Genomic DNA, 14709 nt, shown 5'->3' on the forward strand with positions numbered 1-14709 from the left:
GGAATGGATCCCCTAGATATTGAACCCGGCCCTTGTTGCTGCCAACTCTGATGGGCAGAAGGGTTACAAGGGTATATCTACAGTGCGATAAAAGACCTGTGGCACAGTTTGCCTGGGTTGGCTGACTTGGGTTCATGGGGCTACAGATTTCTGTGTAGATGTTTGGGCTTGGGGACCCTCCCCCATTGCGGGGTCCCAGAGCTCAGACTTGGGCTGGAGCCCAAATGTCTATGCAGCAATTTTTAGCTCCCTCCCACCCCCAAGCCCGAGTCAGTTGACCCGGGCCAGCTGCAGGTGTTTAAGTGCTGTGTAGACATATCCTAAGTGGCCAAGGAGCACCATATGCAATGGTGACCCTTGTCTCCTAAGCAATGAACTGAAGCCCATCATGTCATCTGACCTAGGGGAGCCAGCAGTCAGCACATGACTGACAACTTTCAGCCCCTGTCGCTATCAGCCACGTGTTGGTTAAAACTTCGCTATAGCCACCATTACTGATCTCCTGAGTTGTCCAGTTCACAGGGCAACCTCTCCATGTGATGGGCCCTTTTGTGGTGCTCACCTAACACTTTCAATTCCATTTCTGCTTATCCTGCCCCCTACCCATTTAGTGGCTTGTTTCCTTCTCTGTGTCGGACAAACTACAGCCTGCTGCCACATTGAAAAGGAAAGAAACTGGGGGTTTCTCTGGGAGTCTCCTACAGAAACCAAGTCATTCCTGTTTTACCCAAAGCAAGGACACTGAAGGGGAAGGGATCGGGCTGTGACCTTGGCATCTCACTGGGAACACTGAATTAACAAAGCCCCCAGTGTTTTCAGAGGCTGCTACATGGCCAACCGGAGATCAAGGCAGAGATTACCTTTCAGGTGAGGCTACTGATTAGATGATATTGATAGGAAGGAACTAGCTAGCTCTGAATGACCTTATGTTAATTAACTTGCTTCCAGTGATGAGTTTATACAGGAGCTTGGCCAGATGTAGCATGGAATGAAGCTGAAATACACTCAGCCGAAGTCAGCTGGAGCACGTAAGCTTCTAAGCAGCAAAGGTCCAAGGCTGCGCTATCCAGAAGCTTGTAACAATGGGGACAGGAATTCTGTGTCTAGAACAAATACACTCCAAATTACGGGTCAGATCCTCAGCTGGCTTAAATCAGCATTGCTCCTTTGAAATCAACAGAGCGATGCTGATTTAGATCAGCTGAGGATGTGGCCCTAAATAGACCTGAGCAGTGGCGAAAAGCAGTGGTTGCTAAGTGGCACGTTCAGGGACCCAGAGGTTAAACTGCAAAAAGGAGAGAGGAGGCAGTAGGTACCCGCCTGCCAGTTCTGGTGGCTGCATGTTGTCGGAGGGGAAGGGAATCAATGCACCTGAAGGAAGCTCAGAGCCAGACGGGGGAAAGTGTGTTTATTTGTGTGTGGAGCTGTGCAGGGGAATGTTCCTTGTGCTTTCAGATGGTCTCCTGCCCCTCTCCACCCCGAGGGGTGGGGGGATCTCAGCCCTTGTTCTTGTTCCACTGGGGAAGCTGGGGATAGGGTCTCCCTTTTTCCTCAGGAGGGGAGGGAGAGCTGGAGGCAGAAGGCTCTGCCTCTTTCCCCCTTGGGAGAGGAGGGGAGGTAAGTGGGGGACTCCGATGGGGCAGCTCTTCTCCCTACTGGCATGAAAGGTCTGAAGCTTCATGCGCTCTGTAGCCAGGCACCAGCTCTGCCCACTGCTCCCTGTTCAGCTTCCCGCCCCGCCCCCGCCTCCGTGAGGCCCCGTTTCAGCAGCCAGCAAGAAGGCAGAGTTCGAGGAGAGGAGTTTCCCGAGCCCAAGAGAGTGACAGAAGCGGACGGTGCTGGAGCCACAGGAAGGGCTTAGGGTTTTTGCTGTGGCAAAAAGGGGATGTTCTCACTTCCCACGTGGCAATGGGGAGCTCCTGTTCCCCACTCCGATGGGGGATCAGGTAACTCACATAACCAGCCCGATACGAGCATGGGCTCCGTCTATGGACGTGGTTGGTCAAACAGGTGCATTTCTTGTCTCCAGACCAGGATTCAGAAGAGATTCTTAAAGAATTTGAGGACTGGGTTAGTGGACTGGGAAGCATTAAGCAAAATGTCATGAAAAAAGTAAAATCCGGTCTCATGCAGGTGGTACCAGTAGAGATTCCTCAGGGTCTATGGCTACCAAATCCTGCTTGTCTGGCACAATGGTGCCATTGGTTTCCAGTCCCTCGGGGTGGAGGTGGTGGATGAATCACCATTTAATCTCTTTTATAGTTTAATCATTTGCCGAGTGTCTTCATGTTTAAACCAAATCAGAGTTTTTAACTCCTGGGTGTATTTTCCAGCACAAAGCACCATCCAATGCTAGAAAACCCTCTGCTCCCTTAAAACCCTTTTGTATCAAGTGCAAGGGATTGAATCAATAGCTTTGCAAATTCTTCAGGTGCAAAAGTGACACTAGGAGCCAGATCCTCTGGTGGTGAAAATGGCACAACTCCGTTGCTTTTGTGGAGTTCCATCCGTTGAGGGTCTGGCTTTCTATGCACCATTTCAGCAGGAGGGAAAGTTCACTGCAAAGTTTTATATAAACCTGTGGCAAGGAAAATGTGCAATGGAAATGCAGACAAAGGGCCAGATTCTCACCTGGTGTAAATGGGCTGAGTGATCTTGTCAACAGATCTGCAATGGCTGAGGCTAGCTGACGAGCAGTCCCACTGAGTGCCGCTCTTCTCTCAGCACTGGTCACCTAGAGGTGACCTCAGACCTCCTACAGTCGGTGGTTTCCAGGCTGACATGTATAAGGTCACAGACAGAAGATGAGTGTATCCAACTGATCAAACACCGATGGGCCTTATAGCAAAGAACCCGGATTCCAGATACTTTTGGTCCCTCTAGGCTTCTGCTTATGAAGATGGGCTCAGATTTCTTCTTTGGTGATCTGCCCGTGAAAGCGAGAGGGATTCTTTTGACGGGGCACTTGATGAGGCGAATTCTGTACTCGGAGTGGCGTATATCCACACTGTGACTGGAGTTACTCCAAAGGCATGTTATGTGCAGTCACAGGTAGCAGCTTCTCAGGGAAAGAGCAATGGCCTGCTGTTCCTCCTCTGGTTTTACACTGCTGTGACTCCATTAGCTTCAATAGCTCTGCTCCTGACTGACATGAATGTGAGAGGGACAGACTGCAGCCTCCCTTGGGTTGCCATGCAAAGGCCGCCTGGAAGGACAGGCGTGGGCGAGTGCCCGGCTGTGACCGAGATGTTACCGGCCAGGAGCAGTGCGGCAGAAAGCAGGCAGAGAGGGTGGGGAGAGGAGGGTATAGGAGGAGCCGTGGCCTTCCCCACCACAGTAGGCATTGGCCAGCAGGAGAGACCCCAGGTCCCTGTGAAATGGAAACCAGAAAGTGCATGTAAATAGTAACTGCTGCCACCCATGTCTGTAATGACTGACAATCACTCCCACCCTGAGAGGGTGACGTGGCCGGGCATGGAGCAGTGTGAACAGCAGTACCCTAACACTGAGCAGTGCCCACCAATGCACCCTGGAGCCCAGGCATTCGTGACAACCATCAGCAGGGATGCCCAACACCCACAGCTCATGGGGAACAGATCACGGGTGGGAAAATCAAGAATAAGGGGCCTGTGAATAGGAGGCATGATTTGTGTTAGGTCACAGCTGTGACGTGAGCCACTGCATCACAAGATGCTGCCCATACACATGCGGGGGACCCAGATGTCTTTTGCCACCACCACTGAGCCCAAGGCAGGGAGCCGGAATCCAGTTTAGGAATGCGCTGCACAGCTGAAGACTAACGTGGGCGATACCAAAAGCAGGGAAAAGAGCAACAACATTTCTAGGGGGAGCGGGCAGCACCGCCTATTACAGTTGCCAGATGCTGTCTGTCATAAGACCCTGGTTTCAGGGGTTTATAACTTTACCAAACTTTAACCATTTGGTCTAAAATATCCCACGCTGGGTGTCTGCCTCAGGGTGAATTTTGTTTTTAAGTTTCAGATCAAACAATTCAGCTGTTTCCGAGACTAAGATTAAGGGGGAAATACATATTTTGCCCACGTTGAAAAATTCCATTCCATTGAGAAGCTCTAGCGCCCCCTTGCTTTGGAGTGGGGAGTTGGAATGTGTCAGGCGGTCACTGTGATGTCAGGGATGTGCCTTTTGCCACCGCTGGAAAATTTAGCCAAGTTTTAAGCCTCTGAAACATCTCAGTGTGCACATGATCAGCGGAGACGTGTTAGAGAACGCCACCTATAACTGCTGAAGATTCCTTCTGCACTGAGCATGCTCCATCACCTCACAGCTCCTAGAGCTGACCAGACTGCATGTACTGTCCCCACTGAGCTACTGAGCAGGCTCCCTCCTGAGGCTGCAGGGCAGAGCAGGACTTCTCTGCTGTTGCTACTTCTGGCTGCTGCAGTGCTGGGCACTGGAACTGATAGCACGGAGAGTGTGTCCTGTGCATTTAGTGCTCCCCCTGCTGGTACCAAGGAGCCAGGCGAGAGCAACCCCGTTGCAGTACAGAAGGGTGAAAATGAGCGGGTGGGGGGCAGTGGGAGAGAGGGCACAAGGGCTAGGGGATGAGGAGGTTAAATAGGGAGAGCAGCAGGAACTGGAGTGGACAGATGGGAGCACACAGGGACAGAGACATGCTAGAGCCAAAATAGACCTGTGAAACCCACTAGCAAAATGTCTCAGCCCTCCTCTAGTCACTGGTCCACATAAAGGATAACAGCCTGCTACTGCTACCAGTTACTCTGTTTTTTAAAACAGGATATTGCAAACTTAATATTTGTTTAATATAGTTTTTGGATGTAAAGTCACATATTCAAAAGTTAGGAAATGCCAGAATTAAGGTTGTCCATTTAACCTTAACTTGGCCCCCTTGTGCATATGCATTATGATAGTCACAGAATATTTTTTTCATGGGACCCTGCCTCATTCAGTGTGCAGGATGGAAGGAGGCTGTTGTCTGCAGGACCCCTTCTTTATTTGTTGCAGAACTGGGAAGTTGTGTCATCAATGAGGCAGGGAATTGTAGGAAGAAAAAGGACAATCTCATGGTTAAGGCAGTTGAATGCTGCCCTGGAGAACTGGATTCTATCGCTGCCTCTGCCACAGAGTTACTGTGTGATGCTGGCAAGTCATTTACAACAAACTTTTCACAGGTGGTCACTGATTACGTGCTCCTTTTTTTCTGGGTTCCCAACATTAAACACCTGGGGACAGGTTTGTCAAAGTTCTGAGCACTCACAGCTGCAACTGAAGTTGCCTAGAGTTGTACTTTGAACATATAAAGTGGCACAAAATTGCTAATTTCTCTGAAAACATCAGGCCAGGCATGTCTAAATTAACTGGCACGCTTGACAATCTTCGCTTTAATCTCCATGTGCCTCAGTTTCCCATCTGTGCAGTGGGGCTAATGCCCCCTCATCACAGAGGGGTGTGTAAAGCAAAATTAATGTTTGTGAAGCACTCAGATACTGTGGTCAGAGCACCAGAGAAACATCCAGGAGGAAACAAATAATTCTGTGTTCAGTGCAGGGGTTGGGTGGCGTGCAGTAAATAAGGCACAGGGCTGTCACAGTTTCATGGCAACTGCACCTGTATCTCTCCCCTTCTTGGTCCATTCCAGGAATGCCCAGTCAGGTCTCAGGTCTCCAGGCATCCCATGTCTCTGGGTAGGGACTGTGCTATTCCCATGTAGGACAAAGAACATAACAAGCCTGTTTGGGAGACTAGCCCTTGAGAGTCAGAACTCTTTTTGGCATCTGGGCCATCACATCCCTGGTCCATTAGACAAGAATGATGCAATTCGTAGGTCTGAGTTTCAGTAATTCTCTTAAATAATATCTTTTGGTGCATTGTGGTTTATTGCATCTTTTTTCTCCTCAGTCATAAAAGTCCCATCAAGCAGATGCTAGTTGCTTGCTCCTGAAAGCTTTTAAGTGCAAACAAGCTTAGTAAAGAAAATGGAATTATCCCTTAATTAATAATTCCTGCAGTTTAACATCTGTTTCTTTGATTATTTTTCTTTCTCTCTCGGAATATCAGCTACCGCACTGTCCATCTCACCTCAGGCCCATAACACTCAAGGAGCTACCAAATATTTACCGCAGTGTCTCATTTATCTGGAATGAAAGGCTGGACAGACAGATACGTAAGGTGACTGTATAGAGAATTCTGAACTCAGCAAGTAAAACACTACCCAATTATGTACTAATGAGTCTTTATAAATATGTTTTGATCCCAACAGACCTCACAAAGCCCACTGTGTATTTAAATTGGGGATGAAGAGTCCTGTTTCACTCCATCAACCCAGGGCCACCCTAGCTTAGCCACTATCTGACCATATGCACTAGGCTGAGCCTGGCTTGATAACATCACTTTGCGTATAGTAGGCACATTGTGTACAGGAAGGGATCTGGTTACCTGGGAACTGCTCAATGGAGGCTGAGTGTAAGATGACAAGAACGGGGGAATGACTAAGTAAAAAGGGCATTAAAAGAGATTGGTTTTGAAACCCTATCGGATTGTCCTTTAGGGTGCTTCCCAATTCATCAGCCCGATCACTGTTGTTAAACGCTCTTCATGCAGAGGGAATTTGGGGAGTACCTGACGTTGGTTTGAGGGCTCTTTCTACAGGGGATTACAGCAGGAGATGTGCCAGTATGCTCGCTGCTGCTGTGCTTCAGTAATAATGGAGCAGGCTGAGCATAGCATACCCAGGGTAGAGGAAAGTGTATTTACTGTGCTGTAGTATGGCTTCCTTTTCACAGAAGCAATCCCCTATTTGCTGCCAACCTGGTTCCTCTCACTGGTACCTGCAGCAAGACTGGAGCCCCCAATAATCATGTTTCCTTCAAATGTCAGGTAGCAGAAAACCATTTCTCATTCACTTCCCAAACACTAGCCCTGCTGGCTTCTTCTGCTCCGGCCTCCACAAGTGGGCCTGGCCCCTGACATGGGACAGTGAAAATTGGGGAGCTAAAACATCACTCAGTCCTTGATCTCCTTGCTGAGGCACCCAGTGCTGGTGAGGAGTAGGGCCAGTGCCAGCAGACAGGCATCTAAAAGGACCAAGACTAAGGTCCTAAACTCATTTTGCATTCAGGAGGCCACAGAATAACTATCAGATGGCGACACTTTTCAGCCACTATCGCCCTAGGCTGGATTGGAAGTGGACTGGTACCAATGGCAAATTTGCTGGTACCAAAGCTCCACATGTGATCGCATGAGTAAAGCAGTACTGAAGAGGCTAATGCAATGTGCGTCAGCATTCACAACATAAAACAAGGGCAATGCTTTGTAACTGTAGTCTCAATAGCACAGATGTTGTAGGACCAGCTCCTTTGTTAATGTGAGTCAGCATAGCTTCATTGAGGATCCTGTGCTTAAGAGGCTAGCTTGGGATTCAGGAGACCCGGTTCAGGTCCTTGCTGTGCTACAGACTTCCTGTGTGACCACAGCCAATCACCTACCTCTTCCATGCCTTGGTTTCCCCATCTGTAAAATGGGGCTAATGTCACTTGCCTTATCTCAGTGGGATTTTGTAAGGAGAGGTACACTAATGGCTAGTAAGTGCTCAGGTAGTAGGGTAATGGCAGCTGTTCATACTCATTTACACTAGCTGAGGATTTGGCCCAATATTTGGAAAAGTGATCAATATTCTTCAATAATTAATACACGCAATGTGTGCTATGCCACTAACCTATTCAGTGCCTTTTGGGGTGGAAATTTTTTCCCTTAAGGATGAGTCCTACTGAGTTTAGTAACATTGAAATCAAGAGGGTTCTTCAGAAATGACTCAACATCTCTGGAACTGAACAGAAAATGAGGTCCTTCCTGTACAGCTGGTTTGAACTTTCCTTTAGAATTTTACAGCAGAAAGATAATTCTCCATTCAATTCTGTGGGATTGATCACCAGCCTTGCTTAAATTACACAGGATGTTTCCACCAAGGAGTAGTATCCTTTATAAACAGGTGATGGGCTCTGGCAAGTCCATGGAAAAAATAAACTTGAAACGTATAAGTTGCAAAGAAAGGCATGCCAAATGTTAAGAAACACAAGCCAACTAGTAAGATGCAGAGGAGTGACCATCTGAGTTGAGGCTGGTTTTCACAATGCTCCGGTGTGTGTTTACAAATCGCCAGGGAGAAGACCTCTCAGTTGTTGGCCTTTAAACAGAATCTTCCGTGTAACTTTGCACGTCTCTTCATTGAGGAAAGCTAGGGTATAAAATGCCACCTGGTGAGTTACAGCCTCTTTATTCCAGGTTCTGCGACTGTTGTTTCACCTGTAATGGTGTGTAACTGGTGTCAATTGGCACTGCTTGCAGCCTGGAGAGCGTTGGACAAGGCAGAAAACTGAGTCTGGGAAACGTGGGAGCAGGAGGGGATGGAGGAGGTGCCAGGGGAAAATGGGGGTGGGGGCTGGAGGAGATGGAGGGGTTGCTGGAGGATGTGGGGGCAGGACAGGTGATGAATGACTAGAGGAAATTCTGAGTAAAGCTTGTCACAGTAAGTGTGTGCAGGATGCTTGTGTGTGCAAGATGAGTGCCTATGGGTACAATGTGAGGACGTGGAAGTGGCTGGGGGGATCTGTGGGCTGAGCACAAGGGTGTGCATGTGGGATACGCTATGTGTGTGGGCACAGGCAGGGTGGGGTAGGGCCAGCTTGGTTTGAATGTGTAGCTAACGGGACGGGCAGAAGTGCGGGTGGAGGGCATGTGCTGTGTTTATAGAGATGTGTCACGGAGGGGGGAAATCGTTGTCTGGGGACAGGTAAGAAGAAGGGCCTGTTGCCAGAGTGACTCAACTGTTTTTATCTTTTCCCATCTTTGCAAGGATCAGATTTTGCAGGGCAACTTCATGCCTGGAGCTCTCTGCAGCCTGCTGAGATGGCTGTGGGGGAGGTTGTTTTTAATCTCTGCCCAGCAAGCCCAATGTGGGGCCATGAGTAGGCAGGGGCAGGGCTACCCATTGTAGAGACTAAGCTGCCTTCCTCAGACTGGCCACACTTATTCACCAGCAACAAAATACATCTCCACTTCTTTCCTAACCTCCGAATCTCTTCTTAAGGCCGAACTGCTTCTTCGGGAGTGATTGAGGCTAAGAAAACGACACACCACAAATCAAGATTAAAACAGTGAGGGTGAAACTCACCAACATGCTGTGTTGAGGGCAGCCTGAGGCCTAGCCCACCACTTAATTCCTCTGAATATGGGGGGGGCGGGGTGGATTCATGGTCCCATCACCCTCCAAGTCTGTGTGTGTGGAGGGAGCAGTCTCTGAGCTTAACTGAGGGATGTCAGTTGGGCAGGATGCATAAGGGGACAGGATCTTTGTGTGCACAGAATCGAAAGGGCCTTTTCCAACCTGGTCCTTATTTAATACCCCTGTGACTTTTTTCAAGGGGAATCAGGCACCCAACTCCCCTTGGCTTTTGGTGAGAGTTGGAAGCCTAATAGGTTTAGCCTCCTTGAAAATCTCAGACTGTTTATAAGATGCTTACTGATAGGCCTCTTGGCTCTGTGCAACTAATAAATATTACACTCCAACTAAATGTGCACTGCTTCCAAGGTGACTGTAATTGTCAGGATGGAGTAGTCAAGCCTACAAGCCTTGGCCTCTTAGTCTGCTAATGGGTGAAAGAAGCACAGCCCTGTTTGAGATGGCATTGGTTACGCTAGCGAGTATGTGACAGAGCAATATATTCTAACTCTTTCCAGAAAAGAGCACTTCCACCAGGGTGTGACATCTTGGCTCCTTGCTGATGTTCCCTGGAAATCAGACTTGAGGAGTGACTGGTGATTGCCTTTAACAGATGACTTCAAGTGGCCATTAGCAAAGGTACGGACCTTTCCACGAGCTGCTGCTGCTGCTGTTATTTATATGATAATGCTAAGGAAGAAAAGGGCCCCATGTGCTAGGGGCTGTACAAACACCTCGTGAGAGACCATACCTATGCTGAAGAGTACAATCAAAATAGACAAAGATTGGGAGGAGAAACAGAGGCAGAGAAATCATAGAAATGTAGGGGTGGAAGGGATCTCAAGAGGTCATCTAGTTCATCCCCCCCCGCCCCCCAAACCAAGATAAGCATGCCTAGACAATCAACTTGCCTGAGGTCACACAGCTGGTCAGTGGCAGAACTGGGAGTAGAGCCCACGTTTCCTGATTTCCAGTCCAGTGTCCTGCCCCATCACGGTGCATTGCCATCATCAAATGAAAGGAATCAGAGCTGGAAAAAGGCCTGTGGGGTTGTTCAGCATACCTTCCTCCAATCAGAGCAAGACTGTTCCCCACAGATGTGATCTGAAGTGCTCTGTCCAATCCAACTGTAAATGATTTATCCTACCCCAATGCAAAAGGTTCATTTTCTCTGGTTATGACCCATTGTGTACTATGTTGTCTACATTTAAGGGATTGTGCTTCTCTCTAGCCGAACTGTCCTGGGCTGTTATCTCATTGAGCTTAAAAAGTAAGGACCCAGTTGTGCAAGCCTTCCTTGGACACTTAGACAAGTAGCCCCAAACGCTCTGGGATCTGAATGAGATGTGGAGAACTGGGCCTGATGTAGGTTACAGTTTGGTCAGTATTTACATGCAGGACTATAAAGGAAAACGCACTGGTGTTGGTGGTTGAGTAGCTCTGGCTTGTCACTCAGTCAGCACTGAACCCACTTCCCCAATCTGATGTTTCTCTGCTGCTGAAGAGGGAGTCTGAAGATTAGGCATCTATATCCTTGATGTCATTACATTTCTCTGTGTTGGCTGAGACGTGCTGGACAAATTGTAGCCCAGGCATTTACATTCTCCCTCCCCAAAATTCCCTCTGTTTCTATTGCAGCTCTTGCTTCACCTGGGAACTTTTGTGTAGTGTTGCAGATGAAGAATGGATGTCACATGTTACCCCAGAGGTGGCTGCATTTCAGTGGTGGGCAGAATGATCCCTGTACCACAAGACAGAGAGACCATGAAGATGGGCAAGATATAAAAACTTCTATACAGTCTGTGAAGTGCTTTGGCACCGAACATAGTTAAAGGCACTTTTGAAATACACTCTGGTTGTTCTGCCAAAAAGCAAATAATATGGTGCATTCTGCCTGATGCCCAATAATTAGTAGAAAGGGGGCTACGCCACAAAGTTGGGGTCCCGATCTAGACTCCTCCAAAGTTCAGCAGTGTGTGGATATGGGGTTTTGGTTCAGGTCCGTCTCTGCCACAACATGATCCGATGCCTGGAAACAGAAGTCAGCCAAGTTCAAGCTTGAAATTTGTAACAGTGAGGGTAGTTAACTGATGGAACATGGTGGATTCTCCATGCGGAATCTTTAAATCAAGATTGGATGTCTTCCTAACAGATATGCTGTAGTTCAGCCGCACATAAGGGGACTTGATGAGGTTCTTCGGTCTGTGTTATGCAGGAAGTGAGACTAGATTATCATAATGGTCCTGCTTGGCCTTAGAGGTCATGGCTTTTAAGGCCAAAAGGGAAGATTATGGTCTTCTATTGAGACCACCTGCATAACACGAGCTAAATCTAGAAGTCTGGGATGATTAGCTGATAGAACTGCCCACACCAAAATGATTTACAGAGTATGAAAAAAATTCCTCATCAGGGCTAGGTTATCCAGCTTCTCTCATTGCTGGTGGGTTTCCGACTACTTGAAAATGTAAATTATTCACATTCTTGACTGGGCTCAGGTGAGCACAGGTGTGTTAGTCTGGTCCCCCCATGCATTCCACTCCACCTTCAGGCAGACAGACCCACCATTGTACTGCAGGGAGCAGGGTGTCCAATGCATATTCATCAGATGCATGCAGTGCAGGAGATCAAATGCATATTTGGGGTGGGGGGATGAGGGTTGTGCCACAACTCACTAGAGTCCAGGGAAATAAGGACTGCAAGCCTGTGGACATTGAAACATGTAATCTGGTTTTATATGAGAAAAGCAATTTACAAGCCAAATTATCTTTTCCCCTGTGACTCTGCAGAGTAACTCAGTTAAATGAAGAAGGAAAATATAACCCTTATTCCAAACTCCCCATCCCCTTTGGCTTTCACACTGATTAGTCTCTAGAGCTATTTAACACATTAAACTTCTTATAAGGTTTCTGTCAAGAAGGATTAGCAGGGAGTTGACAGATTTCTATTAGGTCTGCCGTGAACTTTTAATACCCACCAATCAGATCTGTGTGTGTGCGTCTCCCATAGATCCTTACGGGTTCTGTTACTTTACATTTCTTCCATAGCTGCCATTACCATATATTCTCGCAAAATCGCACACTTGTATAAGCCCCACCACATCTCTTTGTCTAAAGTGCTAAAATCAAGAAAAGGATCCCCAGACAGATCCTAATGTTTACCTTCTCCCCAGGGACTTGAAAATGCTTCACATACATTAATTAGGCTTCCCACCATCCTGCTGAGGAGGGTATTGTTAGGACACAAACTGTGTTATGACAGATGGTTTGGACTAGAGGCACCTCAGGTAGAAAAAGCCTAGGGGCTGGAGGAGGAGAGGGGAATAGAGTGTTCTAAAATGCTCAAGGATCAAATGGGGACAGACCAGGTGATTGGAGACCAAGAGGTGAAAGGAGAGAGAGAGGGGCTGTTCCTAGGTAGCAGGGCAGTGAGAACTGAACTGAGGTTTCTGCAGCAGGATTACCTGTGTGCATTTTGGTGCACCGCTGCTTGAGAGTATGTCTATACTGCAATCACAGGGTGTGATTACAGCACAAGGAGACACACCTGCACTAGCTTTCATCCTGGTAGCTCACAGTCCAGAGCAGTGAAGGCATAGCAGTTCACATGCTTTAGCAGGGGATGTTCAAACCTGCCAGGAACCCTCTTTTTTGTTGTTTTTTTTCCCCTTCAGGGCTCAACTCAACGACTCTGGGATCAGAGCTAGCTCCATGAAAGCCAGCTCGGGCATGTCAACAGTCACATCCCAGGTGCAGTGTAGACATACCCCAGGATCAACAAGGGTGACGTACATCATGTACACAAACACAACATGGTGCCTCATGTAAACAACTAAATTACCCAACATCAACTGCACAGGCCGGCCGGCCGGCCAGCCCTTGGAGGAGAGCTGGGCTCAGCCTTGCCCCTGCCTTAGCAGCTAGCCCCCAGCCATCTTGAGGAGCTGGCTAATTAGTGACCCCAGCCAGGTGTGATGAGGCCTAGTGGAGCCGCCGGCGCTACTGGGCCCTGAAGCGGCGCCTGAAGCTGCTGATCTACGAGCAGGAGTGTTTCCAGGAGGAGCGTCGCAAGGCCCGGAGGAAGCTGCTGAAGGTGTAGCGGGATAAAAGCGTCCTGCTGGACCGGCTGCTGCAGCACGATCACGTGGACGAGGAATCGTCCGACTCGGAGGCCACAGCCTCCTCAAAGAACAGTGATGGGGATGGGCCAAAGGGGCAGAGCCACAGCCACTGAAGAGGAAGCGGAGCCCCCAGCTTGGCGGAGCCTCGTCCCCATCGTCCTCTGGCCTCTCTCTCCAGGTGACCTCGGGCTTCCCCCTGCAGGGCTCGGGGGCGCCCTCCCCGTACCCAAGCTCGCTGGCCTCCCCCACCGCCACAGCCCGTTCCCCTCTGAGTACCTGGTGCCAGAGCCCTGTGCCCCCCGAGTGCCCGCCCCGAGTGACGGGCCAAAGGCACCCGCAAGCTAAAGATGTCCCTGACACCGGCCACCCATCCCGACTGCTCAGTGGTGGGGGGTCTCCTCTTCTCCTCGCCCCAGGTGGGCTCCCTGGCCTCCCTTTCCTCCAAGCTCCCGCGCCCCACCATTCTCAGCACCGTGCCTCAGCAAATGTTCAGTGACGTGGGGGAGGGGAGTGGTGAAGACCCCCTGAACGGGGATGATGAGCTTGTCATAGATATCCCGGAATAGGGGAGTTTGGGGGGCAGCACTGTGGTGGGGGCCCCAAGAGGCCCCCCAAGTTTATTTCACATCCATTCCGGTGGCATTAACAGGCTCCAGACATGCAAATTAAGCAAATAAACAGGATTTTGGTATTAAAAAAAAAATAAGAAAATGAAAGACTGACCCCCAGCTGTGGTATGGCAGCAGGGTGAGTGCTACTTAAACAGAGCTGGCAAGTCAGTAGAGGGGGAGACCCTGGAGGGAGTAACAAGGGGAGCTCCCTCTGGAGGAGCCTGAGGAAGTCAGGGTGAGTCACCCTTTGGAAGCCCTGAGTTAGGGCCTGTGGCAGGAGAAAGAGACCCATAGGGAGCACAGCAGGCTTCTGTGTGGGGGAACCCTGAGTTAGGACCTGTGACAAGAGCTGGGAGATCACCACAATTAAACTCTGGAGTCCCTGGTGAAGGGAAGCAGCCAGGGAATCCTGCTGGGGAAGAAGCAAGACATGAGGTGCTCTGCCAGGGCTGAGAAGCAGAGGGCATCAATGGCACCTGAGAGAGACAGAAGCACTATTAGTTTGGGCATGTGATTTAGACTCTAAGTTGAACCTTTGTTACACCGGAAGGGGAGTGAACTGTTGCGTGACTTGGCTAGAGGGCCGAGCCCAGAGAGAGATGGGAGAAGACATTGGCTGGGACTGGCCATTGTGGCCAAGGAAGTGGCTGTGAAGCGGGGTACAAGAGGCCAAGTCCCCTGCAACCCCTCATTCAGACAGCATGGGGGCGCCCTAGAGGTGCGGATGTGCCCTTACCATTGGATGTTGCATCACTGATTTCTCT

The 14709-nt window shown here is 49.2% G+C and overlaps 1 long non-coding RNA gene and 1 pseudogene across 1 annotated transcript; both read left to right on the forward strand.

The window, feature by feature from the left end:
• The first annotated feature begins 1260 nt into the window (after positions 1-1260).
• On the forward strand, positions 1261-12142 carry LOC122466865. The gene is made up of 3 exons (XR_006292770.1): positions 1261-1308; positions 9736-9856; positions 10856-12142. It is a non-coding gene; the product is annotated as an uncharacterized LOC122466865 (long non-coding RNA).
• Positions 12143-12551: 409 nt separating this feature from the next.
• On the forward strand, positions 12552-13914 carry LOC102947230 (annotated as a pseudogene).
• The last annotated feature ends 795 nt before the right edge of the window (positions 13915-14709 follow it).

This window comes from Chelonia mydas, chromosome 8, assembly GCF_015237465.2.
Source record: "Chelonia mydas isolate rCheMyd1 chromosome 8, rCheMyd1.pri.v2, whole genome shotgun sequence".
In the NCBI taxonomy this organism is placed as follows: Eukaryota; Metazoa; Chordata; order Testudines; family Cheloniidae; genus Chelonia; species Chelonia mydas.